Here is a 27563-nt window from a genome sequence, read left to right on the forward strand (position 1 = left end):
TTCTTATTGCAGTGGCTTCTCTTGTTGCAGAGCACGGGCTCTAGGCGCCCGAGCTTCAGTAGTTGTGGCACGAAGGCTTCAGTAGTTTTGGCTCGCAGGCTCTAGAGCACAGGCTCAGTAGTTGTGGTGAACGGGCTTAGTTGCTCCGCGGCACGTGGGATCTTCCCGGACCGGGTCTTGAACCCGTGTCTCCTGCAATGACAGGCGGATTCTTAACCACTGGCCTACCAGGGGAGTCCTCCCTCTTTTTCTTGATGCATCTGGCTAAAGATTTATCAATTTTGTTTATCTTCTCAAAGAACCAGCTTTTACTTTTATTGATGTTTGCTATTGTTTTCTTTGTTTCTATCTCATTTATTTCTGCTCTGATCTTTATGATTTCTTTCCTTCTACTAACTTGGGGTTTTGTTTTTTCTTCTTTCTCTAGTTCCTTTAGATGTAAGGTTAGATTGTTTATTTGAGATGTTTCTTGTTTCTTGACATAGGATTGTATTGCTATAAACTTCCCTCTTAGAACTGCTTTTGCTGCATCCCATAGGTTTTGGATTGCTGTGTTTTCATTGTCATTTGTTTCTAGGTATTTTTGATTTCCTCTTTGATTTCTTCAGTGATCTCTTGTTTATTTAGTAACATATTGTTTAGCCTCCATGAGTTTGTGTTTTTTACATTTTTTTTCCCTGTAATTGATTTCTAATCTCATAGCATTGTGGTCAGAAAAGATGCTTGATATTATTTCAGTTTTCTTTAATTTACCGAGGCTTGATTAGTGACCCAAGATATGATCTATCCTGGAGAATGTGCTGTGTGCACTTGAGAAGAAAGTATAATCTGCTGTTTTTGGATGGAATGTCCTATAAATATCAGTTAAATCTATCTGGTCTATTGTGTCATTTAAAGCTTGTGTTTCCTCAGTAATTTTCTGTCTGGATGATCTGTCCATTGATATAAATGAGGTGTTAAAGTCCCCCACTATATTGTGTTACTCTCGATTTCCTCTTTTATAGCTGTTAGCATTTGCCTTATGTAGACTGGGTGGCTCGAACAGCACACATTTATTTCTCCCAGTTTTAGAGGCTGGGAAGTCTAAGATCAAAGTGCTGGCAGATTTGGTTCTTAGTGAGGGCTGTCTTCTTGGCTTGCCGATGGTTGCACAGTATCTTTACATGGTGTGTCTTCTTCCTCATATAAGGGCACAAATAACATCACGGGGGCTCCGCCATCATGACTGCATCTAAACCTAATGACTTTACAGAAGGCCCTACCTCCTATTTCCACCACATTGGGGTTAGGGCTTAATATATGAATTTGGGGTTGGGGGACACAAACATTCAGTCAGTAATAGGTATTAAGTAGGTCATGCTGGAATTCCCCTCACTGAAATTCTCAGTTTGGGAGGCCATTGGTCTCCTTTTTATGTCAACAGCTAAGTCACCTTTTAGCCCCAGTCATTCTTTATTTTAAACCACAACCTGTTTAGTGGTGGAGGTGAGGGTTTTGCCCAAAGTAGATCACTCACAGCCCATTCCAACCTCACTAATATGTTTTTTTAAAAAATAAATAAAGAAGGAAAAGGCATTCCAGAATGCATAAGGATTCCCCCCCCACCAAATAATCCTGTGATTGAAACAAGTTATTTTCTATTCTGATTTTGGAGGCCACTCCTTATATTGTCCTTTGGGAGGGACTAGCTTTAGATTTTGATAATTTGGTATTATGGAAGAGGCATAAGTATCAGACTCTGGCTGTTGGTATTAGACCTAGAATTGAAAGCCAGTCCTGCCATTTACTAACTAGATGTTCTTTGGCTATTTAACCTCTTAGTGACTCAAATTCTTCAAGGCAAAATGAGGATAATACCTTCCTTTATAGGGCTACTGAGGGCATGAAATGAGCAAAAGTGTAAGAAAGAGCCTCGTACCCAGTAGGTGCACAATAAGTGGTCACTGTTAGTCACAAATATTACATAGTTGTATTTGAAAGATAACTTTTGTTTAAAAAAAATAGAAAAAAGACAGTGACCTTATAATGATTTACAAGTTTACTCAGATTTTTAATGTAAATAAATTATGAAAATATCTGATATTTGGTATACACATTTATAATAGAGACTTCAGATAGTCACTAGAAGAGTTATATTGAAAATTTATGTTGTGAGAAGGAAAAACAAAGTTATAACATTTATTGTTTTCCTTTTGATTCTATCCTTACTTCTTTTACCCTGTCTTTTAATATATTTTAAAGCTTCTAAATTGCCTCTAATACCTAAAAAAAAGGGTGAAGCAAAGGAAGCATTGACCTTGAAATTTCTTGTGTGTTTTTTCATTATAAGACAAAGCTGTAATGTGATTATAACTGAGTATTTAATGTTTTAAAGAGCCAAACCTAATTGAATGTGTTCTGCCAAACTGGGCTTTCCATCACAAGTACTGAGGTTTTACATGATAATTTTTGATATATGGCTTTTCCATTTGAATGAGCCATCAAAAATGTTTTTGTTTTTCCTTTGCTTGCGGTGGTGGGTGTCCCAGCCAAATTATAAAGCCAAAGTAGTGATTATTTGTTTAGGTAAATGCTATAATAGAGAAATTAATAAAGTAGAATTTGAAGATTAAAACTCATTTCTCCCAATTGGTGTTATTGAGAAAGTTATTGAATTTATTATGATAGGTATGGTATGCAGTAGTTGTAATTTTTTTTACGTGACGGTTGTTTTTCTCTTCAGTTTTGGCTTCTTCTGGGCTGACTCATTGAGAGAAAGAAAAACTACAGTAAGCGAAAAAGTATGTGGCACTCAAAAACAGGCATAGTTGTGAAAGCATTTCTAATTAAAGCACTTTGAATTTTCAAAAAAAGAAAGTGCTTTATAAACAGTAATTACATTCTTAATTCATTTTTATTTGGAATGATCTGATAGATTTTTATATACCAGGTGAAAGAATGACTTTTTTCTCCCCTTCTTTATTTTCAGGACTGAACTCATTTTGTGACTTTTAAAATATAGTTAATTTCAGTTTACTGTTTACTTGTAATGGTTCTTTGCAGGCATACAGTGAGCATTTATTTACTTTATTTTTGGCTGCATTGGGTCTTCATTGTTGCGCATGGGCTTTCTCTAGTTGCGTAGAGCGGGGGCTACACTTTGTTGCGGTGCACGGGCTTCTCATTGCTGTGGCTTCTCTTGTTGCGGAGCACAGGCTCTAGGGGCGCGGGCTTCAGTAGTTGTGTCTCGCGGGCTCTAGAGCGCAGGCTCAGTAGTTGTGGCCCATGGGCTTAGTTGCTCCATGGCATGTGGGATCATCCGAGACCAGGGCTTGAACCCTTGCCCCTTGCATTGGCAGGCAGATTCTTAACCACTGTGCCACCAGGGAAGCCCCACAGTGAGCGTTTAGATTAGTATCTATAATACAAACTGACCATATTTAGTTGTAGGGTCATAATATAAGTTATTTTACTTTTAATTGCTCTCTGAAACAAGCATTATTTCAGATTTTAGACTTTTAAAAAATGTTTATTAAAAGATATTCGTTGGAAGTGTCAAAATATAGTATTGACTTGTTATCTTTTATCCTTGTAATTTGCTGACAACCGCTCCTAAACCAGTTTCCAGAAATGGTTTTGAAAGTCAGTATGCCATCCCTCTAGTCTCATTTTCTTCTTAACAGATTTGAGGGGAAGACTGAAGCTTTTTTTATGCCACAAATAGCTGGGGAATGAATTCATTCATATTCACCAGGAAGAAAATAGATTAATGCAATCAATTTCAGATGAAATCCTAGGAATAACTTTCTAAGACTGCTATAAATGTTGTTTATTTGCCATCGACGATTTAATCAGTTTTTGAGACTCCACTAATGTAACTTATTTTATTGTGGAATTTAAAATATTAAAGATATTTTAAACATAAGAATATTAAAATCATGGAATTCTAATTTTGGGGACTGAATCTTATTTGAAAAATGAAGCAATTAAAGTGGATTTGCTTTAAAACTGTTAAATTCTATCGCAGTCAATAAGTATAACTTTTATTAAGCAGCTGCTTTAAAATTTACATTAATTTCAGTATGGATGTTTGGAGTAAATATAAAGATTAGATTTATTCACGATTACTTGCTAACAGAATTTGTGAATGCTAGTAAAAACACTCATAAGTTATAGTTGGTATAGTTTTGAGACCACCTTTCACATGAATAAATAATAATTTAAAGTCTAGTGTTAGGAGTTATTCAAAGACTTCCCTCTTAGGGGCTTCCCTGGTGGCGCAGTGGTTAAGAATCTGCCTGCCCATGCAGGGGACACGGGTTCAAGCCCTGGTCCAGGAAGATCCCACAGGCCGCGGAGCAGCTAAGCCCGTGCGCCACAACTACTGAGCCTGCGCTCTAGAGCCCGCGAGCCACAACTACTGAGCCCATGCACCACAACTATTGAAACCCATGCTCCTAGAGCCCGTGCTCCACAGCAAGGGAAGCCACCGCAGTGAGAAGCCCGTGTACCACAATGAAGAGTCGCCCCCACTCGCCGCAACTAGAGGAAGCCCGTGCAGAGCAACGAAGACCCAGTGCAGCAATAAATAAATAAATAAATTAAAAAACAAAACAAAACTGAAAAACAAAGACTTCCCTTTTAAAATGTTTCTGCAGCTTACTTTGAAATGCATTAATAAAATAAGCTACATTGATGGGGAATATAGGGATGCATAGACGGATAGGGATGTTATCTCAAATATAGCAAAATGTTAATGTGAAATCTAGGTGGTGAGTATATGGGTATTCACTGTATAATTCTGTCAACTTTTCTGGATGTTTGACAATTTTCATAATAAAATGTTAGGGGAAAACCAGAATCACTATGAGCATGAATTAGTGTTGTAAATTTCAGTTTGTCCATTAAAACGCTGTCTCTTAACTTCTAACCCTTCCAGAGTTGCTAGGTAAGATTCTGAAGAACGTGTGGGTCTGGCCAGACCTGGACTCGAACCTTTAGTGCAAGCTGGTTAGCTCTGTAACCTTGTGAAAGTTTTGTATCCTCTCCAAGCCTTTTCCCATCTGTAAAAATGGAATGATGATTCCTTGCAGGATTATGATAAATGTCTCTTTATTTTTCTCTTGTACTTTGCCAGACTGTGGTCCTTGAAGGCCCATCGAATCCAGCTGGATGGAGTGGTGGAGAGAGAGAGGGAGTTACCATTCATTGTGCTGCCCAGCAGCCTCCAGAGTCAATTCTGCAAGGCCATAGGGGTCCCGTACTTTACAGAGGCTAGGCGAAGGAAAGGGAGGGGAGAGCAGCAGCTCGCCATCCTTGCCAGATCACGGATTGGAGGAGAATATAGCTTTTGGCATCAGAGAGGTCTGAGCTGGAAACCAGGCTCTGGCTTCCATTAGTTTTGTTACTTTAAGTTACTTCACTGAATCCTAGTTTTCTCATTTTAAAAGTGGAACTTAGAATATCTTTACCTGTGGGCTTTTGTTACATTTAAGTAACATACAACAAGTAGTGAATAAATGTCTAGAACATGGTAAATACTGAAAACAAGTACTAGCTACCCTTGCCTGCCTCATCTTCCCCCCCCCCCACCTGTATCACTTTCTCTAGTTTTCCAAACACCTTACATATTTTTATCTTACATGTTTCATGTGCCCTTAGCCTTTGTGCTTAAAAAATTAAGGCAATCTCCCCCTCTGTTCTAGATTACGAAAAGGGAAGATAAACAGGTTGACCAGGAGCCTCCTTAGCGTCCTTAACCATAACTTCATCAAATTGGAAGCCTTGCTTAGCCGTCAGTACCATTTTTCAGGCCAGTTGAGTGGTACAAAAGCAAGCCAAGTTCAGCTAATTTTGCAATTAAAAATGTCACAAGTTACTGAATCATATATTTTCATAGTCTGGCATGTATTATATTTTCTGTGGCTCCTGATGCTGTGGATTGAGGGTAAATGTTGAAAAGTTTTAAACTTGTCTTTTCACAACTCATTCTAATAATACTTCCTATGCCTCTTTGTAGTTAGTCAGTTCTCAACCCCCAGTTTGTTTATTTTAGAAAGTGTACACAGATTAACAGACATTAGCTTTAAGAGAGGAGGTTTTTTCATTCGTAATTATTCCAAAGTATAAAGCGGTCCAGGAATATTTCTAAAAGTACAAAATAGTTTTGCCTGCTTACACATCTCTGTTGCTCAACAGGTAATGCTGTGTGAGTAAAATAGCAATTTGTGGCTTTACCTATTTGTTTGTTTTTAAAGATCATTTCTAGACTGCCCCGGTTTGCTTTCAGTTTCCTATTCTTGTTTACCATCCCCCCCAACCCTCAGTATTGTTCTTCCCTGTCTTCTTTGCTCTTAGCTTTCTAGCCACTGCGTTTCCTGGCCTTAGTTTGCTGTTTGTGGCCCTGACGTAAACAGCTGCTTCCATCTTGGAGTTGCCAGTGCTAGGAGCAGTGACGGCTACAGGAGAAACCACGTGGTCCTGAGCTTGGGAACCTTGGAGCAAGGGTCTGAGGTGGTCGGCATAGGCTTGAGCAGAGTCAGCTTTAGAGTCGAGAATTAGAAATACTGTAGAGTGTAGAGAGGGGTGGGATCTGTGCTGGGCGGCCCCAGTTCTTGAACTGATCTAGGACTCTCCGTTACCTAACTACTACCCCTCGCTAGACTGTGAGGAAAGTCTTATGAGCAGGAATTACTTGTTGTTCAAACCTGTATCCTCGGCACATTAGCAGAGGGCCTGGGTTGTGGGAGATACTAATTACTTGTTGAATGGGTGAATGTCATGTAGCCTCTGAAAATTTTATGACTGGTCTGTAAAACCTGGATGACTGAGGCCTAGAAAAGTACCATTGTAAAGAGGTAATTGTTCTGCTAAAGATTTTTGAAATTTTTCCATGTTTAGCCCTGCTTCTAACTCCTGCCCCCAATCCATATACCTTCTCTAATTCTAGACCCTTGCTGAAGATCTACTGTGCAGATGGACCCTCTTCTTTCATTATAGCTCCTGCTATGAGAATTTCTGTCTGTGTCTTCTTCCATTGTGTTCACTGTTAACTTTCTACCAGAAATTTGTTAAAATCTTTCAGCTACTTATGGCTCTATTCCCTTTATGGTTGTGGATTTATACTTTTAATTACTCCTTTACATTTCATTTTTTAAAAAATTAATAGACTTTATTTATTTATATTTTAGAGTGGTTTTAGTTTACAGAAAACTGAGCAGAAAATACAGTTTCCACTACCTCCCTTTCCTCCCTCCCCAGTGTCATACATTTTTTTGTTAAAAAAATACAAATATGATATTTTTAGCAAATTAGGTTATTGTTGTCTTAACACGTTCATTGTATTTTTTTTTAAGGTTCATTCATAACATGTATCAGTACCTCATTCCTTTTTATGGCTGAATAATATTCCATTGTATGGATGTACCATGAAATTTACAACGATTTGAGTGATGTCAATTAAGTCAAATAGCTTTAAAGTATTTTTTTAATATTTATTTTTATTTATTTATTTGGCTGCGTCAGGTCTTAGTTGCAGCACGCGGGATCTTTGTTGTGGCATGCGGGGTCTTTTGCAGCACGTGGGCTCTTTGTTGCAGCATGCTGGCTCTCTAGTTGTGGCATGCAGGCTCTAGAGCGTGTGGCTTAGTTGCCCTGTGGCATGTGGAATCTTAATTCCCTGACCAGACATCGAACCCGTGTCCCCTACATTGGAAGGCGGATTCTTAACCACTCGACCACCAGGGACGTCCCACTTTCATTGTATTTTTAAAAGAAAATACTTGATTCAAGTGTTTTCTCCCATAGACTGGTTTTCTTCAATAACAATCAAAGCATTGACATGTAGGGTTCCAATTGCATGATTACTACTGAGTGATGTTTTGAGATTATCAGTGATTATATGGACATTTTGGTACAACAAAATGATATGATATATCTGTTTGTTTTTAAATTTTATTTTCATGTTTAAAGTCCTGGCAGAATTAGATAAAATTGGGCTGATTATTTGAAATGTGTTTATTTTGAGAAATTTTTAAAAATAACCTTTCAATTTTTCACAGTCAGTGTGGCGACAGCTTAATTTAAGTAGTCAGACCATAAATGTTGATAGTTTTTCCATAATGGACAGTGATTGGTGGAAAGTGGGGTAATTCTCTGCAAAGAACATCACATTTTCTTATAGTAAAGAAAATTTAGTATTTAAGAAATCTATTACATTTTCTTACTACAGATGTTGGTATACCTTTTTCCCCCCACACCTGCTGGGCAGTCAAATATAATTCTGTTAGATAAAAATACCCTTCAATTTTTTTTTTCATGGGAGTGTAAATTTATGGAGCCTAAAACTGTATGTCAAATGACTAAAGAAATAAGCAATGTTAATAAAGATTATTACAACACATAAAAGGAGTTAGCCAAGCAGAAGAAGAGACTAGTAAGTTGCTTTGGGATGCTTGGGATACTTTCCAGAGATGTACAAAGGATAGGATACGAATATCTTAATTCACCCTGCTGGTCCTGTGTGGAGCTAGGTGCTGCTTATTAGACTGGAGATGTAGTTTTACCCTTATTTTGCATGAAGTGAAAGTGAATTAAATTTGTTTCAAAATCAGACATATATGAAAGTAGGTACAATTGCAGCCAGTAACTTTCAGAGGTATAACACTGGAGATGAATGTTATATTTTAAATTATGAAAGAAGGTGTTGGTACAGCAGTGGGAACTCTGACAACTCTGCTAAGAGTGTAATTAGGTATAGCTACATTGGAAAATGTTTGGCCGTTATTTAGTGACACTGAATATGAACATACCCTGTACCCCAGCAGCTCCATTCTTAGGTATACATCCTAAAGGAACCCGCATACGTAAGTGCAAGAAAACATGAAGAAAGGTTCGTAGCAACATTGTTTATAATCGTCTCCAACTGGAAACACGTCAGATGACCATCAAGAGTGGAATGGATGAAGAGTATTATGTTCATTATATGCAGCTGAAGGGACTGCAGCTCCCCACGTAAACTGATGACTCTTAGAACACCACGTGGCATGAAAGAAGCAAGTTAAAAGAAAACATATACAGTATGAAAGTACAAAAGTAGGCAAAACTACACCAAAAAAGCCAGGCAAAACTAAACTACATTGTTTAGAGTTTGGTCTGTAGGTGGTTGAAACTATAAAGAAAAGCAAGGAAATGATTATCATAAACTTGTATAATAATATTTGATAAGGAGTAAACTACCTATCGTCCTCGATTTACCATGGATGATAGCAGTGTGTAAGAGTTTTATTCTTCAGATGCCTTTGGTTTGCAGTCTTACATTAATTTCTTACTTGCTCTTGTTCATTACTTTTATTTTCTGTCCTTCCTGCCTTATAATCATATTATCCTTTCAACATATTAATCACTTGAAATGCCTACACAGAACACTTCCTCCTCTTGTATATTCAATATAGTGGATCTGTGGTTCTTTGAAATGTTTTGATATAATTTGCAAACTTAGATTCTCTTATGTCTTGGTGTTGCATGCATCCATGGCGGTTCTCCTGCTGTACCCTGAACCATTTCTGTTGTCCCCCTGATACCTGGACACTGAAGGTCCATGCCCTTCAGATGGGTTTTGTTTCAACCCTCTCCTGCATACATGGGTTCAAGTTACACCAATATGTACTTTATTCTTCAGGGAGATTTCTGTTTGCAGGTGTTTCTTAACATGTTTCCCCATTTTGTCATCCTAAGGAGCCTTTTTAGTTTTAGTTTTAGTTTTTTTGTAATTTAAAAAAAAATATTTATTTATGTATTTGGCTGTGCTGGGTCTTAGTTGTAGCGTGTGGGATCTATAGTCATGGCGTGCGGGATCTTTAGTTGCGGCACGTGGGCTCTTTTAGTTGGGGCATGTGGGAGTGAACCCAGGCCCCCTGCATTGGGAGCACGGAGTCTTAACCACTGGACCACCAGGGAAGTCCCAGGAGCCTTTTTAGACTGTTTTTTCTTAATTGCCACTGCCACTCCCAAAGGAAAATTAAAACTACAAATATACTGTAAAGCTGTTTATGTACTATATATATCTGTGCTTCATACATAAAAAGAGGGTTTTTATTTTTTGCTCTCTTCCGAATCAAGTTTTCAAAGTTTGTCCCCTTGAGATGATATTGCCAACTTTGCAATGCATAATGTAAGCAAAAGTCTGCAGCCCTCCACTTAGGCTGAGCCAAATTCCTCCCTATGCTTTTTACTGCTGGAATACATTTTCTCTTCTTTCATGTTCTTTCTATCTGGCTGGGCCATAACTCTCGTAGATATTTAAATGATACACAATTTGATCTGCATTTCCCTCATGCCCTTGTCATGCTTTGCAGTCACAACACTAACTGATGCTAATGGCAATATAGTTTTAAGAATCCTGTCTTGTTTGTGTAACATTATGTTGTATTTTCCATGCCATTAATATTTCTTCATAAATACAATTTTAATCATGTATCATATAGATTCACCTTAATCAATTAAAATGATTAGTCATTTTGGTGGTTTCCACTGTTTTGTTATTCCAGATAACACCCTAGTGAACATCTTTATACAGTATGTTGCAAGAGAACCTGCTGGCTCCACCACAGTAGGAGCCTTACTACCTGAGCAGGAAGCCATTGGAATCCTGAATGAATCTGCTAGAGATCCCCCCAGCAGCTGAAGGAAAAATGGCTTCTCTGTTCTCACGCCCCACCCTACCCCCAACCCAGTGTCTCCGATTCTCTGCCCTAATCTGAAGCCAGCAGGCAAAGAAGTTTGGAAAATATAGTTTGCAGGTTTCTAGCCCCCTGCACTACAGATCATAGATGGGAGGGGTGTGGAAATGGCTAGTACTGTGACCTTATTTTACAGAGGTTATGTAATTTTCGTAAAGTCACACAGCTAGTAGAAATCATGTGTGGCTATCTTTCTCCATACTGTATGCTGTATGTATGTAAGATACATGTGAGTGTGAGTGTGTGTTTATAAAGTCTTAAATATTATCACACAGGGGGCACTAGAAGTTACGAAAATTTTAAAAACTAAGATTAGCTATAATTCTACCACTGTAACAAATCAACTGTTTCCATTTTTTCATTCTTTTTTTCCAGTGCTTGTCCCTATGTATAGGTATATACTTACAGCAAATTAAATAGTAAAGTAGGGAGCATTTAAAATGTGCAAATAATAATGAAGTTTTATCGTGTTACTAGGGTTATGAAAATAAAATAGTATATTACTATGTATTTGAAAAGTTAGAGCCCTAATCCAGAAAGGTGCGGTTGAAATCTAAGCTGTTACTTTTGTTAATTTCAGTTCCTGACTTGGTCAGATCAGGAGAGCAGGCAAATTTTTGCTGTAAAGCAGCTAAAATTACTTACCTCCTTCTTTTGGCTGTATGGTTAATAGCGCATGTTTTGAGGTATCCTGTTGCTAGTATTCAAAGGGAAGACGTCATGGTAAGACTACCAATACTTCTGCCAGTTCTCATGTTGTTCATAAAGCTCACTGGTTTATCTGGGCACAGTTGTTTCCCTGAGCAAAGGTAAAGACAGGGCTCTAAAGACAGGAGACCTAAGGCCAAGTTCCATCATCTCAAGTAGAAGGGATATATTTTGGAGACATTGCAAAGGATTTATTCATATGTGTCATGATGATGACTGCTAGTTTGTCTCCTCCCCCATTTTAGCTGACTACATGGATGCCAAGGATAGGTTATATTTCTCAGTCCTCTTTTCAACCATATATGATCTATATTTTGGCCAAGGGAATGTAAGCAGAAGTGGTATGGGCAAACTTGCAGGTAGAGTTCTCAAAGGAAGTACTTGTCCTCGTCTCTGTCTGCTGACTTGAATGAAAATGTGATGGCTGGAGCTGGATTAGCCACATTGTACCGTGAGTAAATTTAGAAATGGAGGCTGTACACAGTGAAGCAACAAGAGAAAAGGAGCCTGGCTCTTGAATATCATGGAGTAACGGGCAAGCTCTACTACACCTACTTTTGGACTTCTGTTGAAGCCATAATTAATACAGGTCTGTTACTTGTAACTCACCCTAATCCTGACTTATACTTGGTTGATAATGTATAGTGGATGAAGACGAGGCAGTAATATAATAAACTAGCTTTCTAGGGCAGGTTATTTGTAGGAGTTATCAGCATAATCTCACAGAGACCAGAAGACGGTGGGATGAGGCAGAACCTGGTACTTCTCCCTCTCTGCATACCAGATTTTGTCCTCAGTCCCCCAGCATTTTTGTTATACTCTTCACAAAATACAACATTTAAGTTCAGAGTAAAAGAAACAACAACAAAAACAGTGAATTACACAAATAATCTTTTTTTGTTGTTGAATTCTGCCAATCATAGTAATTTACACATTATTGAGAAAACCATTAGAGCTGTTAACAGTGCTTTTTCAGCCAGCCCATAACAGCTGAGGCAAATGAGTCATAACCTTAAAGGTCTAGGAGTTTGTCAGAAGCCTCTTAGCAATGCTCAGGTTTCATATTTTATCTTATAAATTAATGCACTTTTTTTTTTAAAGTAGAGGGAAGGATTTTTAATTAATTAATTTATTTATTTTTGGCTGTGTTGGGTCTTCGTTTCGTGCGAGGGCTTTCTCTAGTTGCGGCAAGCGGGGGCCACTCTTCATCGCGGTGCGTGGGCCTTTCACTATCGCGGCCTCTCTTGTTGCGGAGCACAGGCTCCAGACACGCAAGCTCAGTAGTTGTGGCTCACGGGCCTACTTGCTCCGCGGCATGTGGGATCTTCCCAGACCAGGGCTTGAACCCGTGTCCCCTGCATTAGCAGGCAGATTCTCAACCACTGTGCCACCAGGGAAGCCCAATTAATGCACATTTTAAGTTCTACTTCAGTAATCATATCCACGTTTGTTTTCTTACTATTAGGATGGAATTACATGACAGTCCAGTGACTTAATTAACTTTCTAGAAATCTTAGTGTAAGATTAGTGATCCAGGAAAAAGTATCATGTTTGTTTTCTGACCTTGCTTATTCCTGGCACATCATGGATTGTCTCCAAAAGTTCATGCATACCTGTTGGAGAAATAGCATATGTATCATTTGAGCCTAATGGAGTTTCTTAGCTAACTGGATTTTTCTTTCTTTCTTCTCTGAGTGGTGTGATATATTGCAAAAAGCCTGAAACCTGGATTTAAGCCTGCTAGTTTTGTGACCTTGGGGGTAGTGATTGGGATCATTAAATTTCTACTTTCTGGTAGCTTTTGTGATCTGCAGTTTTATTTTGTTGTGTTATATCTCTGCTATTCTTTTTTTTTTTTTTGCCATGCTGTGCGGCTTGTGGGATCTTAGTTCCCCAACCAGGGATCGAACCCGGGCCCCGGTAGTGAAAGCCCCAAGTCCTAACCAACAGACCATCAGGAAATTGCCTCTGCTATTCTTTTTACTTCTGAAATTTCTTTCATATCTTCATAGTCTTCATATCTCTTAATCTCTCTTAGAATTTCATTTGTCTCTCTGAACTCTGAATAAGTTCTTCAGATTTATCTTCCAGTTCACTAATTCTCTTTCCAGTTGTATCTGATCCATGAAATTGTTTCACTGAAGTTTTCTAATGTTTGAATTATAACATAGGTGCAATAAAGTACAAAATCTTAAATGTACAACTTTATGCAGATTTAAGTGAGAGGTTGATTAAGGAGAGGCCTTAGAAATGACTGTTGGAATCTGGTAAGATGGAAGTTGTTGGTTACTTTGTCAAGAATCATTTAGGTGGAATGGTGTTTAGGAAGCTAATTAGGGTGGGTTGAGGGGAGAATGAGAGTCAGAGAATAGGCAGAAAAATAGGGCAGCCACTGGAAGGGGACATGGATTCTAGGGAGGTTTTATTTTTTTATTTTTGGCTGGGAAATGGCGCAGCATGTTTACATACTGTGGTAGGAATGATTCATTCCAATTCTGTAAATATTACTAAATGTCTGCATTCAGAGAACTTACATTCTATTACAGATGGAGAAATTCTTATTCATAAAGATTGGAGAAGGGATATTTCACTCCTTTATAACAGGAGTGAAGGCAGAGTATGTACATGTTGATGCAGGTGGGTTTGTGGATTTTAAAGTGGAAAGACAGGGTAGTTATCTGATGGGCTCTATTGAGAGTCAGCTGAGCATGAAGATTGGAGATTGGTGTTGGAAGTTTACCAAGAGAGAGCTGTAGGAGAGTTAATTCCCCTGGGACACTAGAGAAGCATAATAGGATTGCCGGACAGAGCTGAGGGCCCACTTGAAATTTATGGGGATGAACTTAAAAGCAATCAGAATGGTTGTATGTTGTTCTTCAGTTATGTATAGCTGCTTTGGAACATGGAGTAGTTAGAGAATTGGATTGAATCAAGGCTGGAGTTTTGCTAGGCAGTTATGATGGAGGAAAGCAGGAGTGTGAGGGAGTTGGGACGGAGTAAGCAAGGGAGTGATCCTGATGCCGATCCACTGAACCCTAGCTGGGTTAGGAGGGCGTGGTGGTAGACAATGAAAAAGTGGTAGAGAGAGCCAACCAGGTCAAAAATTGTTTGAGTCGGGTACTAGAGGAAATGGTCTGGAAAGCTGGGCGGTGGTGGTAGTCAGAGAGTGGAATATATGAATTCAAAATTGTGGTGGTAGTGCAATTATTAGCAAAGAGAATGTGCCGCCAGGGCATGACCATGGGAATGGGTAGTTGGGGTAGGTTAGAGGAAGTGAACAAGCAGATCAAGGCCTTAGAGACCATATTTTTGGGTGGCTTGAATATGAGTATGTTGATATTTTAAAAATGAGGACTGGAGTAGTGTGGAGGGGCAGACAGTGAAGCAGGTGCTCAAATGATTAGAAAATGAGCAGGAGTGACAGTGCTTTCTATAAATGACTGTGGCAAGAAGCATTGATGGGTAGTGTAGTCTGATGGGATGTTTCAGGGCACCTGGGATGTCAGGAGAAATAGTTTGGAAGCTGTACTGCTTCTCTGTGGTACATGGGTTGTGGAGAGAGAAAAGCAAGTCACCACTTGTAAAGGCTCCAGAGAAAGAACTGTTCTCAGGGGACACCCAGGTTTCTGTTAGACCAGGGGCAAAGAGGTTAAGCTTGAAAGTATTGAGGATTTTTTCTGATGAAATATGTGAGTTCCAGAGGAGATGGGGAGAGCTATGGGAGACTGTGTTAGTTTAGGGGCTGTACTGAATTGTACGGCATTGGGCCAGGGTATGTAGCAGCTTTAGTTCTCTTTGCTGATCAAGGTAAACAGGGATATAAGGCATAATTATAATTAGCCCTGATGATCCTTTAGGGGAAGGGAGGTAGTATTTCTAATTATAGCTTTGGACAGTTTGTCATGGTGAGGCTTTTGGCCTCATGGCCTGAAAAGGAGGTGTCTTACTGAAGGATTCAGAGCTCCGTGAACCTCCCTTATATCCTGCTGGCTGGTTGTGTCCTGGCAGGGGAAAGGGTATCTTATTAGTAGTGTGGTCTTAATAGTTATGCATCGTTGTATTGTGTAGGGTTAACTAGAGAATCTACAATCATCTTAACTCCTCATTTTGAAGCTAATTTAACTGAAATTTATGACTTAAAAAGCTTGAAATGCACCAGTGGAAGACCATGAACAATTCAGAACAAAATGCATAACAGAATTTCCTTCCCCCAAGCTGCCGGAATTCCAGGCACCTGTGATATGTATGTCTGCGTGCGTGTTTGTGCACAAGGAGCTTTGCAGCACAAACAAGCATTGCACAGCAGCCAGACTTTTTGATAGGAGACTTAGTTATTAGGATCTTCTGTAAACTCTAGTTTTTTCTAGGTTTATGAAAATACAATGTCCCGTAACTGATTTAGTGAGTTAATAGGTTAGTATTAATCCTAGGTAAAATTGAAAGTGAAGGTTGTATGTATGTATGAATTGTATGTCATTCATTTGTAAGATCACCAGAAAAGACTTGAATTCTTGGTCTGTTTGTGGTCCTTCGGAATTGGCAATTGGAGTGACCTTCAGAAGCACCGTCATGTAAGCCCCTCACAATGTCCCCTCTCTTTCCAGCCTTACCTCACTCAGAGTCTCCAGCTGGAGCGCCAGGTGCACCGAAGGTTCACCCCTGCCCAGCTTTGTCTGATACCATCCCATGCACCGAAATGCCCTCCTCCTCTCCTCCTGCAGATCTGTCACTCACCGTCACAGCCCAGGTTACAGGCAGCCTTCTTTGGGAAGCTCTCCTGGAATGCCCAAGCAAAGCTAGTCCTCTTTCTTTGCACGGGACTCTGTGAAACTCTCAGAACATTGTGTTATAAAGACATTCCTGCCTGTCTCCTCAAGAAGATTACGGGCACCTTGAATGTATTGAAAACAATTTATTCATTGAAGAACCTGTGTGTGCCTGCCAAAGAGACAATTTAGTAAATGTTTATTCACCATAAAAAAGGGGCAAAACGCCTGGGAGAGATGGTTCCTTAGGGGGATATAAAGAAATGCAGATGTGGTACCAAGATGAACAGAAGGTAGTAGAGCCAAAAACACAATCCAAGCAAAATATATATATATATGTAGGGTTCCGTGGATGAGGTTGAAGAGTGGGAGAGACTTCTGTCTGGCAAGATAATTTGGGACCAGACTCATTGTAAACCACAGAATGCTATTCCTTATAGCAAACAGATTGAATTTAGGCCTGTTATATCCCAAGTGCTTGAAGATCTGACTTGTGGTAAATTTTAAACTTGTAATCCCCAGCGGAGGCCAGGGGACCCCGTTTATTGTTTTGGAGCTGGAGGGGCAGTGAGGGTAGTGGGGGAGAGCATCTGCTATAGACTCAGAGCACTGTGGGTGCAGACCTGCTTAGCTCTATTATGTGCGTAAGGAACTTAGCCTCTTTGAGTGTAATTTCTTTATGTGTAAAATTAGGTGAATGATAATGCTTGGTGAGTTAGAAATTTGATAATTTGTATAGATCACCGTTTAATGGCAGAAACTGCTCTTTTTCTTCCCCTCTTTCTTTCACTGCCTCTCCCCGCAGCAGTCCCTTGTGTATAGTAATCTTTACTTATTTATTTATTTAATTAATTTATTTATTTTATTTATTGATAAGCTGTGTTGGGTCTTCATTGCTGCATGCGGGCTTTCTCTAGTTGCGGTGAGCGGGGACTACTCTTCGTTGCGGTGCGCGGGCTTCTCTTGTTGCGGAGCACGGGCTCTAGGTGCGCGGGCTTCAGTAGTTGTGGCTCGTGGGCTCTAGAGCGCAGGCTCAGTAGTTGTGGCGCATGGGCTTAGTTGCTCCGCGGCATGTGGGATCTTCCCGGACCAGGGCTCGAACCCATGTCCCCTGCGTTGGCAGGTGGATTCTTAACCACTGCACCACCAGGGAAGCCCTCCCTTGTGTATAGTAGTCTTTAAACGTTGATTATACATCCCATCAATGTAACCTTTTAAAGAAACCCCCCGATTTAAGTGGATTGACATAAATTATATAATGCATTGTTATACCAATATATTATGTAAATTATAAGATATCTGCAAATTGACATTTTCCAAAAGATAAAATTAATAAAAAAATTTTAAGTATTTAAATTTGAGTTTATTACCAATACAGAAAAAAATTTGATATTACAAATATTATTAATCATCTGGATGAGTTTTTAAACTCAGTTGCTAATCACAGTGGCTTCATAGTGTCATTATTTAATGTCTCAAGGAACAGTATATTTTATAGCCATATTCCTTGTTAATAATGGTGGCTATATATCTTTATTTCAGAGAGGGTTGGTAATGGATGGGGAGGCAATTTTCTTCAGAGATTTGATAAACATTGTCTTTGTTTTTAGCTTACAAAAATGACTTAACAAAGAGCCGACACAGGGAGTAGAAATGTAGTCTCTACTGTTGTTTGCTTGTACTTGAATCTTTAATTTATATTTTTTTCGGTCTGTGATTTCTTTACCAGAAAGTTAAAACAGTTTTATGGTTCCATTTTTTTAAAAAATTTCATTTTTTTGGCCATGCTACGTGTGTGGCTTGTGGGATCTTAGTTTCCCAACCAGGGATTGAACCCAGGCCCTGGGTGGTGAAAGCGCCGAGTCCTAACCACTGGACAGCCAGGGAATTCCCTGATTCCATTATTATTTTTTTAAATTAATTAATTTTTAATATATTTGTTTATTTTTTTAACATCTTTATTGGAGTATAATTGCTTTACAATGGTGTGTTAGTTTCTGCTTTATAACAAAGTGAATCAGTTATACATATACATATGTTCCCATATCTCTTCCCTCTTGCATCTCCCTCCCTCCCACCCTCCCCATCCCACCCCTCTAGGTGGTCACAGAGCACCGAGCTGATCTCCCTGTGCTATGAGGCTGCTTCCCACTAGCTATCTGTTTTACATTTGGTAGTGTATACATGTCCATGCCACTCTCTCACTTCGTCCCAGCTTACCCTTCCCGCTCCCTGTGTCCTCAAGTCCATTCTCCAGTAGGTCTGCGTCTTTATTCCCGTCCTGCCCCTAGGTTCTTTGTGACAATTTTTTTTTTTTTTAGATTCCATATATATGTGTTAGCATACGGTATTTGTTTTTTAAAATTTATTTATTTTTGGCTGCATTGATTGGGTCTTCGTTGCTGCGTGCAGGCTTTCTCTAGTTGCGGTGAGAGGGGGCTGCTCTTCATTGCGGTGTGTGGGCTTCTCATTGCGGTGGCTTCTCTTGTTGCGGAGCACAGGCTCTAGGCACACGGGCTCAGTAGTTGTGGCATGCAGGCTCTAGAGCGCAGGCTCAGTAGTTTTGGCGCACGGGCTTAGTTGCTCTGCGGCATGTGGGATCTTCCCGAACCAGGGCTTGAACCTGTCTCCCCTGCGTTGGCAGGCGGATTCTTAACCACTGCACCACCAGGGAATCCCTGGTTCCATTATTTTTAAAATAGATTTTTACGAGAGTCAGTTTAGTTAAACCTAGATAGTATAATCAAGCAGGGTAAACCACAGTATGTCTTCTTATGCTGCAAGAGAAGGAAGGCGCGCGTGCCTCTTTCCCCCCTGTTGCGGGCAGGACCCCACTCAGGGTACCTGGATTACTGGCATGGCATGTGACTTCTGACAGGTGGGCTGAGTGTGAGCACCAGTGCCAGTCTGAGTAATGTGTACTGCTAAGGCTTAGGGTCTTCATATTTCTTAGATGAAACACAAAGTTCTGATATTTTCTTTGCTCACCCACTTTGGAGACCATTAGTGTTAGTGTGTGTTTATTAACTGCTAGTTGGATTGTATTGAATGCTCTGTGGATATTTCTTCAATCTCATGAGTACTTTCAGACCATTTGATCTACAGTGTTTACTCTTGTTTGCATTTACTACCTGTAACTTTCATTTGGGCATCATTTATATCTTGGGAACTTTCTGGATTCACTAATTTGGAATCCTCTTTTTCAAATATTTATGAATGTGCTCTCTTTTCATAGAATCTACTTTCCTAGTCCCTCCTAAGCTCTTATCTTACTCTTCTTATCCTTTGATGGTAGATGACATTGCTGTTGCTACCTTTAAGGCATTTAAAAATTCATTTCAAAGTGGTCCGAGTTTTGGAAGAAATTCTTCCCATGTTTCCTTGAATGTCACTTTCAACCAAAGAGTAACAGTTACTTACAGATTCTCAGTTTTTAATGCCCAGGAGAGTAACAGCTGGAAACCTATATGGAAAAAATGACTGTTACTGAGGTGGGAATAAATCTATTCTGCATATTTTGTTATAGTCATTTGATTTATATTTACTCCTTCACAAGTGGAAGTTAAATGCTAATGTAGGCACTCATTCTAAGATTTTACTGTTAGAAATCTAACAGTAATGGATTATTTTTGGTTATTGATACTGTTAAAGTTAATAAACTTATTAGTATAGGTAGTTTTTGACAAAATCTCTTGCATAATTCAGACTTCAATCGTGATTTTTATTTGGAGAAAGTAAAGAATTTCGTATGAATATTTTTACATAAAAGGTAAAAAATTCAGTTTGCAAAAATGCAAAATTAAAAATTACTCATTTCCTATTTAATGTAATATAAAAAATTATATTGTCAGGGTGCAAAGGAATCAAACCACAGTGAAGAAGGGAGACACCCATCTCAAGCAACCCACAGTCTAGCAGGGAAGGCAGTCGTGCAAGCCAAGGGTATGAAGTAGTACAGCTGTGTATAAGAGAGAAAAGTTTGTAGTAACAGTGAAAGCTCTAGCCCTAATAAGGCCCTTTAATTTTCACAGGGGTGACATACTACACTGTTGGATTTCCTCAGCTGAAGGAGGGGTGAATGGTTGTATTTGGTTAAAGCTTGTTGAAAGGTACTTACGTTTCTCTTCCATCATTAACACACATACCTCTATTTTGTGTTTTGTTGGGGATGCCTCATTGCCAGCAGATGGAAAGGTGGCCAGGGTATTGAGGGGTTAGAGATCATGTATCATGAGAAAATGTTGTGGGAACAGGGCTTTTTTGGTTTGAAGAGTGGGACTTCTGTGTAAGTATACACTGCCAGATGCTTAGAGCTGTGATGTGAGGACTTCTCTGTTTTCCTACAGGAATATTTCCCCAACTTCACCCACATCCATGCAACCACCATGATTTTGTCTTATATGAGTACAGCTTGAATTCCAGTTTACTTACCTCACTTTTTCAAAAATTTAAACATATTGTTTACTCTATCCTTATATTACATGGTGAAGTCCTTGAAAATTGAGATTGATATCCTAGTTTATATATTTCTAATATACATAACTCTTGAAGATTTTTAAAAAGTGCCACATTTAACCATCTCTCACTTCATCAGTGGTCCGTGCATCATTTTGGGAAACACTGCTTTAGGGGCCAACCTCAGGACAGATGGATTGAGGTTACTGGGGAACCAGATATGGACCTGTTCAAGGGAAGGGCTATCTGTCCTCTGAGCATACAGGCACAGTGCCCCTTTCTTATTTCTTGCATCAGATTTAATTTATCTAACATTTTTGCATGGGGGTATGAGATGGGATTTATCTCAGAGGACACTAGGTTTTTTATTCATTTTGTTTCCCTTCATACTCTACACTTTACTATAGTACCTGGCTCATCTTAGGTTCTCATAAATGTTTATTTTAAGGATATGTGATTCTAGAGTTTTACTTAGACCAATGAATTCTGTTACCTTTCATTTTTTCTCCTTTTTGAAAACAGGTGTTATCTTCATAAACACTGAATTATTTCAGTGGATTTTTTTTCAATTTTTCTTTAATAGTTCTGTTCTTAAAGGAGTAAGACTTTTAAAGTTTCATATGGCTTATATTATGCTGGATTATAAATCAGAGGTTCTGAAAGATTTCAGACTACAAAGGTGGATGAAATGTTTTAGTGTGCTATGAGTTTTTAAAACATTTTCCTCTGTTCTTTTGTGGTGTGTTTTTTCCTCTTTTTTGAGATGGTCAAAGCATTCCTTTTGGGAGACAGGCTGGGGGTTTTAATATCATGTTGTTTTGTGTTAGGAAAATTGAATTTGACTCAGAACTGTTTTAGGAACTAGAAGTCACCAGATATTTTAAGAGTGCTTTAAATGTAAACACATGTAAAAAAGTGAAAATATTAGTGACCTTCCCACCACCCTTCCTCCTTTCCTAGCACTGTAGTATGATTGGCTGTAGTTCAAGATTGTGTATGTTGCTGTTTTATATTCATTTTCAAATGAAAAAAATAAATTGCTAAAGAATGTTTTCTTAACGTATAGGCTGAACACATAGAGAGGTACTTGAGGGCTGTGCCCTTTAATAAAGATATAATATCAAATAGGGTATGTTTTCCTCAATAAACTGACATTTTAATATATTTCTTTTAAGAAATATTGTTCTAAAGATATCATGTAAATTTTTTTTCGAATTTTATGGTTTCTTTTACTACATTATCATTTTAGAAATCAAAGCATTCTAATGAGAAAAACAGATCACCTTTAGTTCCAGTAATCAAAGGTCACCACTGTGAGCATTATGGTATATACTTATCATCTTACAAAAAGGAATGCATACTGGGTTTTCTTAGTGGTAAACATTTTAATGTAAGTTTAACATCTAGAAAATGTACGATTAGTGTATAGCGCAATTCATTGTCATAAAGTGAATGAACATACATGTAATTACCAGTCAGGTCAAGTAATCCCAGCATCCCAGAAACCCCGCTCGTGTACTCTCCTAATCGTGGTCCTCTCCCAACTGCACGGGAAACCACTGTTGTGACTTCTAGCACCGCAGATTAGTTTTGAACTTTATATAGATGGAATCACATGCTATGTATTCTTTGGCGTCTTCTTTGGTTTGTAAAGTTCATTCATATTTTTGCATGAAGCATATTTTGTTCATTTTGATTATTATGTATTATTTCATCTTAAGACTATTCCATATTTTATTTATCCTTCATACTGTAATGTGTATGATTATTAACACATTTGATTATTTCTAACTTTTGCCTGTTAAAATAATGCTGCTATGTATATTTTTGTACATGTCTTTGCACATAATGTAAGCATTTTATTAGGTATAATAATTAGGCAAATTGGTGGGTCCTAGCTGTGCATCATTCAAGTATAGTGGTTACACTTAAACAGTTTTCCAAATTATTTTCACCAATTTACTCTCTCACTATAGAGTATATGAGAGTTCAACTTGCTCCACATCCATGCCCAACATGTTTTTGGAGAGGGAAAGGATGGAGTCATGTTTACTGAGATATAATTTATACACAGTAAAATTTACCTTCTGTTAGTTTTAACAAATATGTATAGTCATGTAATAACCACCATAACCATAAGATTTTTAACATTTCCATCATCTTAAAAAGTCTCCTTGTGTTCCTTTGTAGTCAGACCCTAACAACTGACCCTCCAAACTAGTTATACAATGCAGGTATCTACCACTTAATATCAGTAATCACAGAAATTCACAAAAATCAGACATTATGCCAAATATACTGATCTGGAACCTATTTAAATACCATTATTTTAAATTTTAAAAATTATAGTGTATGTAATAACTCAAATTATTCAACCAGTTTTTTAAAGCACACTAAATGCCAGTGTTTAACAAACTAGTGTGTTTTTATATAAAATGCTTAAAACATGGCTTCCTGATGAAAGTGATGATTTAAATAGTAATCTCTTCTCTTCCATTTAGTCATTTTTTCCTCACTCTTCTTTACAACTTTTTCAACTTTTACTTCTTATTGTATAACACTTAGCAAAAATCAAGGGCTCAGTGTGAAAGGTCTTCGGAAACACATTTAGTATGTGTGCCCAGTGGTGGAGAATGGCTCACACAGGGCATGACACTAAGATGCCCTGTTAGTTATCAACAACATCTGAGACATTCATCTCCTTTTTTTTTTTTTAACACTCAGTTCAGTTTCAAAATGTCAGCAATTCTGTCACACCAGTTATCTTTGTAATGAAATTTGATTCCCCCTCTCCCCCAGTACATTATTTTGTTTAAAATGTTTTGAGTTTTGGAGATACAAATATAAAAGATTATTTTATAAACACTAGTTGAAAAGGATTAAACTGAGTGATATATTCTGGGAAGTTTAGATATTAAAAACTAGCTGACATTCTACTGGGAAAATGTTAACCTTGTTGACATTCTGGGTGATACGCCTGTATTTCTAACCATGGGCTTGGTTTTCTCTTGTGTTGATGAGTTATGTCACAATTAATTCAGCCAGTTTCTTCTCATTCAGTATTTAAGTGTATATGTTTCTCTGAGTTTTAAGGTGGATAGCTCTTTAATTTGATCTTTGTATTCATTCTTTAGAATAAATTGTGGAATTGGACTTCTGAGGCCAAATAATCTGCGTATTGTTAATGTTTGTGATGCACATTACTTGACTGCCTTTCCCAAAGATGGTGCGTACCCATTTACAGTCCTACCACTGGTGTCTGAAAAGACCTGTCTCCTAGTATTCTCTTCAGCATTAAAGTATTATAATTTAAAATATAGGACTAAAGCCAACTTTTGACACTTATATTTAGAACTTTAAAAACAGCATGCTTTTCCTTTAAATAGCAAATATAAAATCTATATGATTTATATACTTTTAAAATATCAAATATAAAATCTGTCTTATACACTGTAAAAATAACCTTTGGTAAGTAACTGAAGTAAGAAAGAAAGTCAAGTCAAGTTGAAGTAAAGGAACAAATTACGTTTATAAGTTGGAGCCCTCTAAGGAGTATGAAACATGAAAAAGATGTAGCTATTTTCTATCAAGGAGTCCCCAGGGAGATTTGTGCCCAAGTTACATACGTAAGTATAATCAGTTTCAGACTGTGGTAAGTACAATGCTCCAGAGAGCTATACAATCAAAGTGCTGTAAAAGCAGTCATTTTTTGCTTCATTAGAATAGACGAGTCTGATTTGGCCCTTGAAGGATGTTCTAAGCAAGAAAGAAAGTAGGAAAAAGAAATGCAAGAAAATTTTTTAAAACTGGGGGGAAGGAGAATGGCTTCTCTGGTTAATTGTAAACTTGGAAAAAGTCTATAAACCAATGGTCAGTTCTACACATTGATTTCTGAGTTACTTCTCAACTGTTTTTTCTTCCAGGGCCATCCTGACATTTAGGTAACATTCTTTTTCTCCCTGCAAACTCATTACAGTTTATTTATTTGCTTGTCTTTTCCATGTCCATTTCTCCTTTAGACTATAAACTTCATGGATAGGGCCTCATTGTCTTTGGGCTCCTTAGTGTCTAATCCATTTTCTTGCACTTTGCCTAATCCACGATGGTACATTTCCTCTGTGGCTGGTATGTGACCCTTAAAAGAAATTAACTTCAAAGAAGTTTAGTGATCATCAGATATTTTTTCCCATACAAATGTACCTAACTGGTGATGGAATTGTTCTGTATTTTGATGGTATCAATGTTAAATCCTGATTGTGATACTGTACTATAGGTTTGTAAGATGTTACCCTTAGAGGAAATTGGATAAAAAGGTGCGTATTTTTTTACAAGAGCATATGAATCTATAATTATCTTAAAAACTTAAATAAATTTTTGATATGCAAAAAAATTTTTTTAACTATTGTTTGGGGAAAAAAAAGGTCTCTAACCAAGCAATAATATCTTGGAACTTTATAACACGTATTTGTGTTAGGATATTGGTTTGGCTTTTAATAGAGATCAGATACCAGTGGCTTAAAAAAGATAGAAGATTAATATTTCTCTCACGTAAAAGTCTAAGCTAGTCCAGGGGTGTAGGCAGGTTTGCTTCCTGAGGTCATCCAGGGCCAGACTTCCTTCTGTCTTGTTTTGCCATTCCCTTGGTGGTATCCTCATGCACAAAGTCAAATCTGTCGGCCCACCACTCTACCTGGGTTCTAGCCCATGGGAAGGGTGAGGATTTGAAGAGAAAATAATTTCCTTTTAAGGATATAATCTAAAACTCGCTTGGGCTGCTCCCAGTCACATCCCATTGGCTGGAATTTAGTCATATGGCCATAGTTTTCTGGAAGAAAGATTGGGAAATGTAGCTCTGCCCAGCTAAATCTCAGGGCGTTTTATTAATAAAAGGAAAGAGAGCATGGTATTGGGATCAGATAGTTACTCTGCCCCAATGTTTGCCCTGGGATGCATGTTCAGTAACTTTATTGGTGGAACTGTCTTCCCTTACTTCACTGTACTTGTATAGGAAAAGTGTAGATGTTTGAAGAGTTAGGTATATTTGTTGGATCATTATGACACTTAAAATTGGTGTGAATATTTGCTTCCCCTTTCTCTAACCTCCTCAAAGACAAAGTATAATTGTTTTCTTCTTTGTATTTTTTATACCTGGCATAGAGCCTAACCCTAATTAGGCACTCACTACCTATTTATTGACTGATTACCCTTTTATCTGTGTTGATTGAAATGTCTCTAGCAGAATTTTCATAAGTATTTGTAATAGCTGACCTGCTTGCTCCTTAATTTCTTCATGGTCTCTGTTTTGTTACAGTATTACAGGCTCAAAATATATGACTATGACCCTTTTAGCAGATTTTTATAACTATGGATGACAGTATAGTATGTTATCATGTATTTTTTTGGTATAGTTTTGCTTGAATAATTAGTGTTCTGTAATGTATTTTTTAGATATAAGAAATCAGTTATAGGGCAAGTGGCATGTTTAGTAATATAAAAAAACAGTAATTTACCTTAATTTTGTTGTCTTAATAGTTTACATTTGAGTTCAAAATTTCTTAAAATGAGAGTTCTTTTTTCTTTGGTTATTATTTTATTGATGTTTCAGTTTGTCATACTTTATATTTTTCTCACATTTTTATTGTTAAGGTTAAATAATCTTGAGTCAGTACTTTTAAAAGGTGGAATTATCAACACTAGATTTTTTCTTTTATTTAATTTCAGTACTTTTTTAGTTTTAGTTAGATGAATTTTATTTTAAGCATTTATTCGGAGGACCTGAGGGATACAATTAAAAAACTTTGGAGACCATCCTTAATTTGGTTTTTAGAACAGAAGGAAATATACTGTAACTTTCCCTTATTTTTTTGGAGAGAAGATTTTTTTTGCCAACAGGAAAATGCAGTTCCACTAAGATTCTTGGGTCATAGATCAGAGGCTTGGATCAGCAAAAAGAAACAAACTTTTGGAAGAATTCTGGTCCAGTATTATGACCAGTTTAAACTACGGTGTAGGCAATGGCAGGCTGCCTCATTTCTCCCTGTAAGGAAAGGCCACATAGCAGTAATATTTATCAGAGAAAGGAAGGAAGGCTGTCTGTCCGGTGGGGGTGGGGCGGGATAGCTTCTCAATAAAATGTTCATTTGTTGACATTATAAGCAGCTTTGCAGCCCTCTTGAAAAGACTTGAAGGGGGGTGGGGGGGGAAGGAGACTTGAAGTTCTGTTAAAAGCTAGTCAGAATTTTGTTTGTGAAATTTGTCCAGTGCTAGTCAACTCTTATTTCTCCTAGTAATGAAGATGCACAGCTGTGAAGAGAATCCCCCCCCAAAATAAAACACTTATATTTTACCTTGGAGAGCATTTTGTGATTTTTTTTTTTTTTTGGCAGATTGAACTTTCTAATTGTGTTTTTCTTTGCCTGCAATCCTCGAACACACAGTGGTGGATATAGGGGTAGGCAGTCATGGAGCATACTCTGAGTGGAAGGAAGTGACTGGAAATTTTTAAAAATGTTAAGATAAACAACAGATCAGTCCCAAAGCAAATAATACTTGGCTACTGGTTGTACTTTCTTATATAATTTTGATTTTCTTATTAAATGCCTCAAGTTTCCCAACTATATCATGAACATTGTTTTGAATAAATTTAAATTTGTGATGTGTAGTGATCACTTATTTTTGTGGTTTGTTTTTAATTGAAGTACAGTTGATTTATATATAATGTGTTAATTACTGCTGTACAGCAAAGTGATTCAGTTATACATATATATACATACTTTTTTTAAAATATTCTTTTTCGTTATGGTTTATCCTGGGACATTGAATATAGTTCTCTGTGCTACACAGTAGGACCTTGTTGTCTGTCCATTCTATACATAACAGCTTACATCTACTAGCCCCAACCTCCCACTCCATTCCT

General features: G+C 37.9%; 1 protein-coding gene and 1 long non-coding RNA gene across 6 annotated transcripts in view; both read left to right on the forward strand.

The window, feature by feature from the left end:
• LOC309639465 lies at positions 1–26874 on the forward strand. Its single transcript, XR_014251672.1, has 2 exons — positions 1–20301; positions 22123–26874. It is a non-coding gene; the product is annotated as an uncharacterized lncRNA (long non-coding RNA).
• The window catches only part of DYM (dymeclin), a 387454-nt gene that overhangs the window by 117117 nt on the left and 242774 nt on the right, over positions 1–27563 (forward strand). The gene's annotated exons all lie outside the window — the stretch shown is intronic.

The sequence above is a fragment of the Balaenoptera physalus genome (assembly GCF_965194825.1).
Source record: "Balaenoptera physalus genome assembly, chromosome: 12".
Taxonomy (NCBI): Eukaryota; Metazoa; Chordata; class Mammalia; order Artiodactyla; family Balaenopteridae; genus Balaenoptera; species Balaenoptera physalus.